This window comes from Branchiostoma belcheri, unplaced genomic scaffold (assembly GCF_001625305.1).
Source record: "Branchiostoma belcheri isolate BF01 breed outbred unplaced genomic scaffold, Haploidv18h27 scaffold81, whole genome shotgun sequence".
Classification (NCBI taxonomy): Eukaryota; Metazoa; Chordata; class Leptocardii; order Amphioxiformes; family Branchiostomatidae; genus Branchiostoma; species Branchiostoma belcheri.
Genome location: NW_017804476.1, coordinates 1,532,274 through 1,547,039, shown reverse-complemented (window position 1 = coordinate 1,547,039; position 14,766 = coordinate 1,532,274). Strand labels below are relative to the sequence as shown.

Sequence of the window (14,766 nt, the reverse complement as noted above, 5' to 3'; positions counted from 1 at the left end):
GTCAATGGAAAAACTGTCCAACCTACATACAGAGGTTGTGTGCTGAACAAGCGGCTATTCCGAGATCAGGGTGCGCCAAAGGGTTGCACTTGGGCCAATTTTTCAAGTTTTATATTTTTCTACTTTCAGTGCAGAAAATCGCACTAGAGGTGTTGCCATACATTGCACTTTTTAAATTTTTGGATAGAGACGTTTGGTTCAAAAGTTGTGCTCTTCCAAACTTAGCCCATTCATTTCAGATGTGGCCGGCAACGGACATTACAGCTAAGCTGTAGTGTCCGTTGCCGGCCACATCTGGCCACTCAAGTACATGACAAGAACACCAAATCTTGCAAGACCTGTCATTTATGGGTTGACAAAATGCTACAGAAGTAACATAAATGACAAAATTACTTCAAAATTGCAACAAAATGTAATTAATGTACCTATATGGTATACTTGGCAACGGACACTACATGGCAACGGACACTACACCCTTGAGGTTTTTTGACATTATTTCATATAATTACAGCAATAGACTGAAATAGCTACTGTGTTTTAAGTCAGCATCTTCAGCTGTTTCAAAACCTGAAATCATATGCACCCACAGCTTTTCTATTTTAAGTTATTACCGAGCAACGGACACTACACATTTTCTCGGACAAAAAGACAGGTAACTGTAAGCCATCAGCCATATTAACCCAAAGGACAAGCAACATAAAAACACATGTTTTGTGTCATATATGGATGTACCTTGCATAACATGCAAAATGGCCAGTTCTATCACCATCTTTTTTAGTACAGGGAGATAAGTTAATTGCAATGTGTTAATTTATGAATTTTACATAACGTGTACAACATATTGATAAATACGCTCTAGAAAAGAGAAATTTCCAATCATCATCAGGTTTTTTGCAAAAAATATCAGACTGAGCATGTCTGAACATATTGCAAATCTTTTCATTCCATTTTTTTGTTCCCAAATTACTTAAAAGCATATTTTAAAAACTGGCATTTTTCAAGTGCAACAGCATAACATAGATTTTATGCCAATTTCTGGTCTTAAATTGGCCATAGCATAAGTTTTAAACATCTTAACACCAAATCTCTTCCTGATTGTCTGGAAAATAACTGTACTAGTATAACAAGTTTGATAAATGTCAACAGAATGCGATATATACAGAATAAGATTGACATAACGATGCACGATGCCATTGGCGCACCCTGATCTCGGAATAGCCGCATGCAAAAGAAGGGAAAACAACTCATTTTGTTACATGTAAGTTAACTTTATAGTTACTGTACAACAACATGCTTCTACACCACATCAATTCTTATTGTGTTGCTGGATGTGTTAATTCTTCCTACTGCCTAACCCAATAACCAATCGAGAACTGGAAGCCAAATGGCTGCTTAAGTATGCTTAAGATTAAGGTACAAGTTTTATATGTTGAAATCTTACTACAAGAGAGGATGGTGAACACCCAATGTGGAAGTGTTGTCTCAAGATGTTGTACAGAAAAAAAATGTTATGATCCTCTATTTTTCTTGTCTCTCCTCGTGATAAGAATCTAAGAGTTCACAACGTTGTAGAATTGATATCACCCAAGAAACTTCTTTTTAGATTAATTGCTTACATGTACATGTGATTCAGGGATAGATATTTCTTCAGTGTTTACAGCATATGGTCAAAGCTGTCTTGAATTTTTGACTGGTATTAAATGTCTATCCACAGCAATAAAGTCATGTTTCTGTTGTGTATGGAAATAGTGTTTCTATTTAGATGCACAAGTCCAGATACATCAAAGAACATAAGGCCACACCAATTTAATTTCTTGGTTAACAGATTTTCCTAGAAAAATTATGGAGCGGGCGGGCGAAAAAAAAAAAAAACTAAAAACAGGCCTCATCATCATCCGTCGTCCCTGTCGGGCGGATGGCCCTAAATTGTACGATAGGAGCCATGAAGTCAACATACCAGGCTGGTTCAAAATTTAAACAATGAATTTTGAACTTTTAATGATACCACTGCATTGAAAGATAAAATAACTGTAACAACTAGGAAGAAAAGGACTATTTTCAACTGTTCAGGGCAAAATATGAGCATTTTGCACTTGATTCTGAATTTTTATTTTTATTTGCAAATCAGAAAAAAATGAAGCGGGCAAATCCGTTAACCAAGAAATTAAATTGGTGTGGCCTAATAATAGTATATCATAACAAAATTAGATTGCAATCAAGTGCTGTTGCAACCAACCAAGTGATGTATTCAATGCTATAATCACAGACCTTGTCAGGTACCATATCTGTTGTTTACATCATAGTCAGCCCCTGGGTCACTTCATATACACAGAAATCAAACTTCACGCTGAGTTTTTAAAGAGCCAGAGGTCTGTTTTGGTAATTTGACATTGAAAATGCATTAGGAACAGACCCAGCCTAGCATGAAGTGCCTGCTCTCATTGACCTCATGGCAGGGTCAAAATGTGATCGTATTTTTTCTATTTGACTGTCAGTCTTCTCTCTTCATGACTAAGGTCTAATGTTTCAGTTATGGATGTTCCTTTATGGATTATAGTATTTCAAAAGTCCTTGAAGATAATATGACCGTAATTGTAAACTACACCTTCACAATCCAAGTAATTGTAGATTTGAAGAAAAAGTATGTTTCTTGTGTATGCAATATACACGCTTTCTTCTCAATACTAAAAATATGATTATATATCTTGCACCCAAGATGATTTTTGTGTGACCATCACAATCTGAATAGTAGATTCTAATCATCTAAGCTTGAAACATCTGTAAAACATTCTGGCACATTGTTTTCTCAAAGATGTGAAAACAAATCTTTGCAACTAGATGAACTGGAGCTCTCCAAGGGCCTCTGTCCTAAACATCTTCATCTGAGACAGACCTATTTCCTGTCTGGTGCATCCCTGGGAATGGTACTGATTAGTTCGTGCTCTCGTGTAGGTCTGTCAGGATACTTGAGATCTCTAGAGATATGTCTCAAGGACAGAAACTTCCTTAGGTGAGTATCTTTATCATATGGGTATGGGTATGGGTGGCATTCTCATCTGTTGCAATTGGCTCCATCAAGGACAATGTATGCAGTGTATTGCAGAAGGTTTTTGAAATCTTGACCGTCTGAAACACTTTTTTCCCGCATTTTAAAGGGGAAAATTTTGATGGTAAGCTAAGCTGAACTAGTTTAATGACATTATTAACAATATCTTTACATGCCAATTTTTGTCCATAAAAGATGACAGATTGGACAAAACTTTTGGCAGTCAAATGATGGAAAGCCGATTGGACACTGGCTGAAGCACACTGAATGTGTGTCTGACGCAGAGGAAAGGATATATTCTGAGCTTCTATTTGTTCTATAACTCTGCATCTTTAAGGAAAAAACTTGATACCACAGACAACTTTATCTTTACCTTCAAGAAATCCAAAGAAAACTTCTTTCCACTTGCCATTTTTTCTTAGTCTTGAACCTACATCTAGGAAAGAGCAACCTTGAACATAGATCTAGCTTTAAGAAGATAACCCCGACCTACTGCAATTTGTATGAACAACTTTGATCCTTATGCTAAGCATCAGATAATGATCCTGTCAAAACAGATCTTTTCTCCTTTACCTTTGTCATGTCTAGATGAGTCCAGTGTATATGTCTCAGGCTTTAAAGTTCTTGATTAGAATGTCAGTCAGAACTAATGAGCATGTGTTGCCTTCCAGGCGAATCAAGTTGTGATTCCTTGAAGAATTAACTTCTAGTGCTCTGTTGATTGAAGGCAACCATGTTGGAAAGAAGGAATAGATGCTCACATTATTACTGTTTGTTAACTGTTAATCGGGTTGAAGAAAATTAATACTTAGTCAAGTATCATCATCATATTGAAGAGAATACAAAATAAGGTCACCACCAGAAAGTAAGTTTTATCAAACAAAATCAGTCATCTGACAAAGACTTGACAGAGGAGTTGTACAGTCGAAAAGTTGGGTAAGTGTTGGAACTTGCAGTTCAAACTTGGTCTAGAAATCAGTCATCAAACAGAAATTGCAAAAAAAATCCTTAACAAAATGCAGTATACATGTACTATACATTCCAATATCAGCGGTCATTAGAGATTAGCTGTTCTCTGTTATCCCTTTGGCTGTGGATAATCTCTTTCCTCGTGATTATGGTGCTGTGTTGACAGGCCCAGAGCAAGCAGAGTGTCAGAGCAATTTTCTCCATCAGGTACAGTTTCACCAGAAAAACTCCAGGACCAGTTTGCGGTTCCAGTATCAGACATCTTGTTAGCAAATTCCCAGACACGGTCAGACCTAAAGTTGATTAGAATGGCCCTGTGTAGAGAATGGATACGTGTGCTATTGCAGGTGATGATGAACATAGCTCACCTCAGAACTAGAAAAAAACGACAGAGCTGAAACAGAAATGAGTCAGGCTGGAAGTTTTAGCCCTCGGCATGTGACAAAACTTGTTGGTCATTATCCAATAGGTTGCTCAAACTCAGTTTTATCAGCTGATCATGAGTTAGGGTATGTACAATGTAGCGTAAAAAGTAGAACGAAAAGAGAATTGGAATTTGCTCAGTATCCTCTTTCTGACATTCAGGACAAATAGGAAAGTGTAATACAAGCTGTGACATAGTACAAGATTATTGAAAAGAATCCATGGAAGCAGTTTCAACACATTTCTCTTTGAACTGTATTTCCTCTTCAGTCCAGCCCTTTATCTATCCAATTAAGTCCTTTTAAAAGACGTCAATACAAGTTGCTAAAGTTTCATAATAATTTTTTTACAACAACAAAGTCCAACAAAATGCAGGAATAGACCTTCAAGTTTTCTAAACTTGTCTCATGGCAATAACTGTTTGTCAAGATATCATAGAGTTTGAAATGTATGAATTTTTCCAGCCCTTGAAAGTGTTTCAGAAAATACAGTTTGGCACTTGTCAGAATCAAATACCAAGTCAAAAATTGCAAATATGCATAGTTTGTGCCATATATCATTACAAATTGCAATTGTTAGGTTGCTCCTGCCAGAATTTAATGAGGTAAAGGCATTAAGATCTATTTTTGAGCACAAGTGTCCTTGTCAGAAAGTTAGGAAATAGGTAAATTGACAGGTTCAAGACTTGTGGGAGTGGTAGTGATGATTACCAGACTTCGCTTGTGTGGTTTACACCTCCTCTTTGTTTCAGGACAAGGTTGGTACAAGTGCCTGGCTACATTCCATTTGATGCACTGTCACAGAGATGTAAGTCTTCACTCAAGTTTTTCAACACAATAAAGTGACAAGATTTACCATGAAAGTGTTGGAATCTTGTCCACAATGTGAGAGCAACTGTGTAAGTTGTACCACTCCATCTTTGTTTCAGGCAAGGTTGGTACAAGTGCCTGGCAAAAGTTCACTTGATGGCACTATAACCAATCTTTACTCAAGATTTTTTTTAACACAATGAAGAGGAAAAATTTACCATGAAAGTGTTGGATTCATGTCCACAATGTGAGAGCAACTGTGTAGGTTGTACCACACTGTTTCAGGACAAGGTTGGTACAAGTGCCTGGCAAAATTTCACTTGATGGCACTATAACCAATCTTTACTCAAGATTTATCAACACAACGAAGAGGAAAAATTTACCATGAGAGTGTTCGACATCCGTCCACAATATGAGAGCAACTGTTGAAGTGTTCAACAAATCATTATTTACATGTAGGACCCTCATGTAGAAGAAATTTCAGTTTGGAAGTTGATGATTTATGTGCTGTCATATGGCATAAACCAGATCAGATCCAACATCGCAACCATCTTTCAAGGAATCAGGACGACTCGGACCATTACCAACTCGGCCCATTGCAAATTTGGTCAACTCGGCCCACCGCCCTGGTCGACTATTGAATTGTTTGGCTATGAAACAGGATCCAAAAAAGTCTAGTCATTCAGTGTACCGGAGAACGAAGACTTTGCTCATCGATGTGCCTACCACACGATACTAGCTACGGATTCATTTGTTCACAATGTTTTAGTACATTCTTACTTTGTTTCATGGCGATAATTATGTGACTGTTGTACCAATTACTTTAGTAGAAATAGCATGTATTTGTAAGCCGAGTTGTCTGGGCCGAGTTGGTAATGGTCCGAGTCGTCTGACATTCCTCTTTCAACTGTTCAAATCAGCTAGTTTGGTACTAGTACTTTGTGTTTGGGACATGGCTGTCAGGAATAAACCAAAGTAAATTTTTGCACTAGTTTGTATTGTGTGGATCAAAAGGAAACAGGCTAAGCACCTGACATCCTAGGAAGAAAAAAAGTTTATGTCTTACTCTAGACTGCTGGGACTCATTTCCCCCGGCAAGACTCTTGCTTCCTTCAAAAGGAAACCCCAGCTATGCTGTGGCCATGACACTGCCTTCATGTCAAATTCCTTTTCAAACTTAGTTAGTTTAAAACTTTGCAGTCTCGTATGAGCTAACCACAACAAGAGAGCAGCTAAGAAACATGCTTAACTTCAATTCAATCTGACTTTTTCCAAAATGGGAAAAGTGAAATATAAAAAAATACACAATACGAAAATGATATACAAGTATAGAATGTGTTCAAGATTATTCACAAAATGATGAAATAATTCATCTTTTATTTCATCATTCAGCTAATGAAATATTTCATTGTTGTGTATAGCACATAAATGAAGGAAGACAATATCAGAAGAGGTATATAAACAAAAAATGATTGAGGTTCTGTTGTTTTTACTCTGGATACCTTATAGTTGATCCATACTCTAAGAAAATAAATCTGCTGCTTGATTCTTGCTGCATACATTTGCATATCTTGATCAGGGTCTTTGATGTGAGCTTACCTGGAATATGTCCTTTGTAACAGATCCCTGAAGGGAAATAAAACATTGCGGGAGGAATTCCTTTGAAGTACTAGAAAAACAGAGAGTTCTGATACCTTGCCTTTACCAAAACAGCCCAAGGGGTTATTTTATTCTTAATCTTGGTATCTGTTGCCATGACTTCTTGGGGACCTAGCATCAGAATTCACGCAATTAGAGATTAATTTTAAAATTGGCAGCTTAAGTATTAAACCGTGTGACTTCCAGCAGTTCCTTTTAGTTTTAAACAATATTTGCATCCTAGATATGCTTCTGTGATGTGAAAAGTACAAAATATACCTTTAAAAAATCCACCAAAGTCTTGAAAATGAATATGACTGGTATTACTGATTAGAAGGAAAGCGATTTTTATTCTGTGGCAGGAAAACATGGTTGATTGAGTTTGACAGACATCTAATATGCCATTTCTGCTCTGCGTTTTCTGAAGAATGTGGGTGATGCAGACAATCAGGCCTGCTAACAAGGCTGGCACTGGCCCAGGCATTTTAAACCCATGGCTCTGAAGTTGAAGAGAAAAATGTGCAATTAGAAGTGGACGTTTCCTGCTGTTTTGCAAACAGGACTAAGACCTGTGATTTCTAGAGGGGAAACCGAACATAATGAGAACAGTACAGTGCACTTTCTTTCAACTTTTTAAAAGTTTCCATCATTTTAAAAAGAGGACTTCTTTTTATTGCCTGCTGACTACTTTAAAAGCACAATTGTTGGGCAAGCATTACTTAAAAGAATATCATTCAAAGCATTTATATAATATACTCATGTACAAATGTACATGTATTCCTAAACAACCATTGGAATGCACTTTCCTTCTCCTTTAATGTTCCAATCATTTTAAAAATTGGGCTTCTTTTTATTGCCTCTTTTTATTGACTCATTTTTTTTAAATCTAAAAGCACAGATGTTGGGCAAGCATTACTCAAAAGAATATTATTCAAAGCATTTTTCTGACATATTCTCGACTCACGTATTCCTAAAAATATTGGAGTAAATACCCTTCAGATTTTACTGTCCTTCCATTGAAGTTTCTACACCTGTCAGTTTTGTATGCCCTTAATTCCAAGAGATGAAGTCTACAGGATAAAACGACAAAATAAATTTATTTCATAGAAAGTGTTTTCAAATTGTTCTTGCAGCCCTCCCATTGGAACAGGTGCAGTAAAAAATTCAAGTTGACTCCAGCTTCAAAGCAAGCATCTAGACGTATCCAAGCATCTAGTTGTGGGTGTACTTTTTTTTTTGCAGAGAAGCAGGCTTGTTTTTAAAAGCTGACAAGAATCTACAGTGTAAATCCTGTCCTATTTGCAGGTCACATACCGAGACAGAGAAAATTGTGGCTTTGGTGGGTTTTCTTCCCTAGTGTATGTTTCCAGATGTGGTCCCCGGCTTTGAGTTTAATCCAGAGTGTGGTACAAATGCACGCGTTCGCTTTGATCTGCTGCGTGCAAAGCCTTTGGTCTTGTCTTGAGTTAGAAGTCAGACCCAGGCCTTTTTTTTGGGTTGGTAACACATGGATGAGGGCCTGCAAGCCCTTTTTCGTAAGGCATAATCAGGCCGTTTTAGACTTCGTAATTCGTAGGCAGCCTCCGCAAAAATCAACGTAATTCGTAATTGGACATTAGCCGCAAATCGTAAAGTCGTAATCAGCTCTGAGACTTTAACGTAATTCGTAATAGGCGGCAAAAATTTTGTGTAATTCGTAATCACTACTCCCCCTTGCAGGCCCTCATGGATAAGTGTGGCCACATTATCAAATGTTTAATCATCTTGCTCATGATCTTTTGTTGAACTGTTTCAATGTTATAAATCACATCACAAAGGTCATAAAAAATAAAATTTCCTTATTGTTCTAGCCAAGTATATATCATTCGGTGTACTGTATCATTTTTAAGATCAAAGTTTGAAATTTAAGATATTTAAAAGGCTTGGATTTGAACATTAGGCTGAAGCAAACAGTTCATTAACCCGTGTGCTTTCAGATCCTTTTAGTTCACGTTGGATCACTTGCACTCCAATGGTCAACACCAATCATCTTCTAACATAATATATGAAACAGAATGCTGCTTTCACTGGTTAGTGGTAACAGGTCATGATCATTAGTGACTATAATCAACTAAGATTGAAGATTTTGCCAACCATGAGAAGGTGTCTGAAACAAAAGTGCTTACGCTTTCATAAAATACCAGATAACATTTAGTTGGAGACTGCATTTGACTCCCCATCACCATGTTTGAATGGTATGGCCCAAAGCCCTACCAAACCCCAACAGTCTCTGGATGTGGTGTTGAACACAATGAATGCTGAGCCTCTTGGAGAGCATACTATGAGTGCACTGGCTGGTTCAGAATTTACCTACATCTGGTAAGTAGACATTTTTTGCAGGATCTTTTCAATGATTTCTTTTGGTTGGCATGCCATCAGCTACTGTACCTGTAACTTGTGCTACGTGTAACGTTATATTATGCTACCAGGCTTGGCTTGTGTATTTCCTAGTACATGTATTACAATTGTTAATATGGAATGTCCTGAAAAGAAATTCAAGATGCTGGTACCTAGGTTACAAAGGTGACTTTCTTACAATCTACCAACTCCCTTTGAAATTTTAGTTAAAAGTTGTGTTTTATTCTCTCCTAAAAATTTAATACTTAGAGTCTACCTGCCCAATATAATGACTCCTGAGGGCTTGTCTGCAATGTTATCGAATGATCAAATGAAACAAATGCTACAAACCTAATCTTTGTTCTTTTCCCACTGTCTTTCTTGAGAAACCAGCCTACCCAGGCAAAATAATGTAAGAGGAACAAATTTCAATGCTTGATGATTCTTAAATCTCTTGCTCTGCTTTTTTTTTACATCAATCCTCCAAGATTTCTGTATCCCCTTAATTAATACATGTTTTACAGGCTGGGAAAAATGCTTTGTGTGTGTGCAATAAGTTATACCTTGTGGGCTGAGTTGCTTAGCCTGGGTACCATCTGAATTTTCCTCCACTATGCTAGAAATCCCAGTTTCAAGCATATATAGCGGGGCAAAAGTAACCTTTGGATTTCTAGTGAAGCGGAGCAAAATCCGGATGGTACCCAGGCTATATTAGTTGCTCAGTTGGTTGAGAAAACTGGAGCAGAAAACCATAGGAGACCTGTAGGGATCCCTGCTGTTCTGTTTCCTACATGTGGTCAGGTTTTTCCTGGCATGTCTGTTTGGGTTGGCATTGCTAATTGGGCATGTAGAATCTGGGGGTGTTTGCTGATCCCATCTCACCACATACAGATGGTATCTCTGCAATATTACCTGAATCAGAGCAAGGCACGATGAAAGCAAGATAAAATGTGTTCTATTTGTAAGGCTTGGGCTTGATTATTTGTGTGTTTTTCCATGTAATTCTTTAAGAATCAAACATCTTATAACTTAACCAGAATTGCTTACATGCAACATTTTTACATTTGTGTTATTACTGTATCAATATCCCAACATATTGCCTAAGAAACGGCAATAAAATAAAAAATTGTATGCCTTTTAGACAGAGTATTCTAATAATAGGTTGGGACCATTGGGAATGGCACCATTTTGCTGAAATTAAGTAACAGCTTTAATTTTGCCAAGAAAGGATGAAAATAATTAGTATTTGAACCTATTCTGATTACAAATTGGTCTGAATAGACATATCCAACCGTACCTTTATGTTCCACTGTATGTTACTACCTGAAAACTATTATCGCTACTATCGAGGTTGAAGCATGTCTAGATCTGAAGATTTTATTCTGCCACATACATTATGAACCAAAATCAATCTTCACATCACATACAAGTAATGCCCAGAAGAATTTCTTCTCCTCAGAGGACAGACCGCGATCAAAGAAAGGAATTCCTCGATCAAGTTGGTTTGACTAATTAGTACTGGATACGGGCGATCCCTTTAGTTTAGAAAGAAAGAATTTCTTTGGACGTTAAGTCTCAGGCAACACGTGTTAGCTGTTACCCTACAGAATGCAGCATGGTGGGCAGCAGAAAAACAAGCGACCATGGGGGATGTCCAGATTTTCTACATCTGTGGTAATAGGAGGTGTTGGTGGGATTAGTTTGAGATTAGGGTAAACCACAATCTTTTGCAGTGCAAGTGGATTCAAGGATCATCAAGCCATAAAACTGATTCTCATGCTTGTGCAATTTGCACCCAGGGGTTTAGTTTATAAGAGGGCCTTCATGGGGGGGGGGGTAGTGATAATGAACTGTGCAGAATTTTCGCCACCATTTACGAATGGTACGTTAAATTCTCAGAGCTGGTTACAAACAATTACACGTTAGGCCATGTTGATTTGATTATATGGATGACATCCGCGCGCGCATGAATTTTCGGCCGTTAACAAAAAAAAAAGTTTTCAACCATACTGTAAATCGTACAAAACAGTTGCAAAATGAGCAAAATTATACCATAAGTTACAAAAAAATTAATAAAAACTATACCAATGTCGTAGAATGCCAAATTCAAACGAAAAAAGACGAAATTGTAAAGAAATGAACTTGAAGACTAGATTATTCGCAAACCATATTCTGTGCCATTTGCTCAACCCTCATGACCACGTAGATTTCATAATGAAAATAACTTTTTTTTTTTGCAAAACTTTTTTTTTATTCGCACGCGCGCATCAGTTTTGGGGCTCCTGGAGGATGTCATCCATATATTCAAATCAACATGGCCTTACGGCTAATGTACTGATTGCAATGATTTTGGGCGGCTGCCTACAGATTATGAAGACTAAAAAGGTCTGATTACGCTACTCTCCAAACAGAGGTTTGGGGTTATTTGTGGCGTGTTTTTAGGCTTTTTTATTGCAGTTTTTTGCACTGGAATTTTTTTTCACCCAACCCAACTTCCAAAACCCAAATCTCTGCTTGGAGACTCTTCTGGGGCCCTTCCAACAGATAACGCCTTACAAAAAAGGCATGCAGGCCCTTAATACACAAACAGGTACAAATCATCGGATATCAACAGACAGGTTCCATGCTGACTCTGTAACACACCTGCTGATGATCTCCCATTGTTCACAGTTGGTCTCACTGTGCAGGTATGCAGGTCAGTTCTGGATTTAGTGTTATCTCAGACCATCCTGCTGAGGGCCTGAGGATATACCATGGATCTATCTAGTCTCTACAAGACTAACAATGCTGGCTATATATAGGAGAATATTTGCCAGGGGAGTTTGGCTGCCTTGAGGTTTGACTGGCCGGAGGGAAAGAAACGACCTTCCGCGGCTGGACTCCCCTGGTCAATTTTACAATTTTACTCTCCTTTTTGCCGAATTCTACGATCCGTATTCCCGTAGAAAGGCCTAGTGGAGGCTAGGATCCATCCACTGGCTTGCCAAAATGGTGTTTAGATTCTTTTCTGTTGTAAAGTTCTGTTAAGGTGGGCTATATACCAAGGAGGTTATATGGAAATCTCCTTGTACATATCAAGCATTTTGCACAAAAGTTTGATTTCCTAATCTACATTAAAAGGGGCGTAAATTCAGGAAGGTAGTGGCTATGCATGTATGTTCAATTTGAAAGGCTTGATTTTATAATTTTATGCTTCTTTGGGTGTAAAATATACTGATTATGCTCTTCATCAAAATCGAGTGGCCCAGCTACCTGGAGTAAAAAATGACTGGTTACACTCTATGTATAAGTATGGTACAAGGGCATGCAGGCCAAAAAATGGACCTAGAAAATCACTTTGGACGACAGTAAAATCATTGCATCATCAGGAGACCATTATGGGAAAAGCAGACTCTTTGTAAAATATAAGAAGGCTTTGAAGCAGCCACCTTGTGTGGTCAGTTCCCAAGAAACCCAGCGGAGTGGGTTATTGGGACAGACTGTTTCTTCTAACAGATCAAAAACGGCTGCAGTCAACTTGAAGCAGTAGGAGATAGAGAGAACTTCCAGATGTAGGCCGCGAGTGAGGAAAACAGAACTTGAAGACGTGACATGTGAAGAGTAACAGGACAGGGAAGAGGAAAGGGAAATGGTGAGGCACCTGTTGGTAGTACAAATGATGTGGTTACTCCAATATAAGGGTTTGATGATTAGATCTGACGGACTGTGCTGGAAAGAACTGGTTTCTGTCTAGGTTTATGTGAAACGCTGAGAGATAGATTTTAGCAAGGTTCCTTGATTTTAGTCTGAAAATCTAGTAAAGCTATATCTTGCCATACATGCTGGCAAACTTGTTATATTGCTCACAGAATGGGAGAATAATGATGTCAAGTGGAATTCTTCAAAAAGCAATCACAGACTCTCGTAACACAACCAATTTTCAGTTACAGACCTTAGAGTTAAACTTGCAGTGCTAGTTTCTGTCATGTATTGCATTTTGCTCAACTCCTTGCTTTCAGCATGGGTCTTTCCTTTCTTCACTTTTTTGATAAGCTCCTTAAGTTTTCTTGAAATGTACTTACAGCTGCAGATCCCAAAGTCAAGGATAGTGGGATTCTCACATGTAGGACTCTAGCAGACAGTCCCCTGGCTGTCCTAATGCCATGCCCTGGTCTCCCTGGGTGATGGGAGTGATAATGAATTAGTTCTGTGTGCTGGAGATGGTCATGTCTGTCAGACCCTTCAACATCAGCAGGTGGTGATGAGCTCTGCCAGACATGTGTCCCCAGGAGGCTCTCAAAGGGGGATATAGTATACCCGATTCTTTCAACGAACTGTGACAGATGTACAAAAACTTGTTTTCCTCAGGCAAAACAAATAATTGATTTTTGTAGAGAATATTATGCTGGAGAGTACTACTTGTATTTATTTTGAGAAGTTATAATGTGTTGATCTTGCAGGAAACCCTTTTGCTACCCTCCCTTATTATAATAGAGGCAGACATTTGAAGATAACTGAGATTAGAGCCACCCAGTTCGGCTGGCAAGTTTTCCTTCTGTAAGTCTACAATAACAGGTGAGGAGGTGACTTAGAGTTTTGAACACATTCAGATCTTTAGGACTGTAACATTAACCGTTTTCTTTTTACAAAAGTATCATTGATCAGTGGCCTAAAAGTTTTAATCTCAATACTGGTAATCTACACAGGTGAGGTTTCTTCTATTTCCCAGAAAGATCCTGGCTTTTCTTCGCGTGCGAAGATCAGGAAGACTGATTGTACTACATGTCGAACCAGCAGGTTTTATACACAGGTATCAATTGTTTCTGATGTTGGAGGGGGACATGTATATCAAGTTACAGAAATGTATCCAAAACTTTGTCAAATTTGAACATCTTTTGGTTATTCAGACCTTTTTCTTCTATCAGAATGAGAGAAAATTTTGACCAAGTCTCTTGAAAGGTTGTGTTCGATAAATTGTAGTGACAGTCCCTTGGCAACAGCTATCTTGACTCTAAGCCACAGTATTTATCCATGGCTATACATGTAGTTGTAAGAGGTGGAGCATTTTTTAAAAAACCTTGTACTGACCACCCCAGCAGGACTGTTTACTTAATCCCAATTATTTCTGTTTCTCTGGTCACTTAGGTCAGTGTGGGTCATACGATATATAAGTGTCTTTGAGACTGTAAAACTTAAAAGTGACTGACTTCATGAGTATTATGTTCAGCCAGTTTGTCAATGTTCATGTAAATACAGTGCAGTTTACAGTCAACTTTAATGGCCTTTAATGTATCTCCATGTTGAGTTGGTATGGACTAGTCAGCATTTACTATCGATATCAATTCAGATCTGAGAATTCTAGGTTAGGTCCTTAGGAATCCTTAAAACCCAGTCTCCTGTTTGCAAATTGCTTTCTTGTTTGTTTATCGTGAGTCGGAAGAATGCTTATCTCTAAGCCGAGAAGTGTGCCTTTTTCAACATATTAACAGTGTCTTTTAATAGTTTTCCTTGCAATTATCTTAAGGA

At 38.0% G+C, this 14,766-nt stretch overlaps 1 protein-coding gene across 1 annotated transcript in view; it reads left to right on the top strand.

Moving 5' to 3' along the window:
* Positions 1 to 2,993: 2,993 nt before the first annotated feature.
* Positions 2,994 to 14,766, top strand: part of LOC109486554 (ly6/PLAUR domain-containing protein 6-like) — a 29,872-nt gene continuing 18,099 nt past the window's right edge. Inside the window, exon 1 of the mRNA XM_019790396.1 lies at positions 2,994 to 3,010. The gene's annotated coding sequence lies outside the window, so the exon portion shown is untranslated. The remainder of the gene's footprint in view (positions 3,011 to 14,766) is intronic.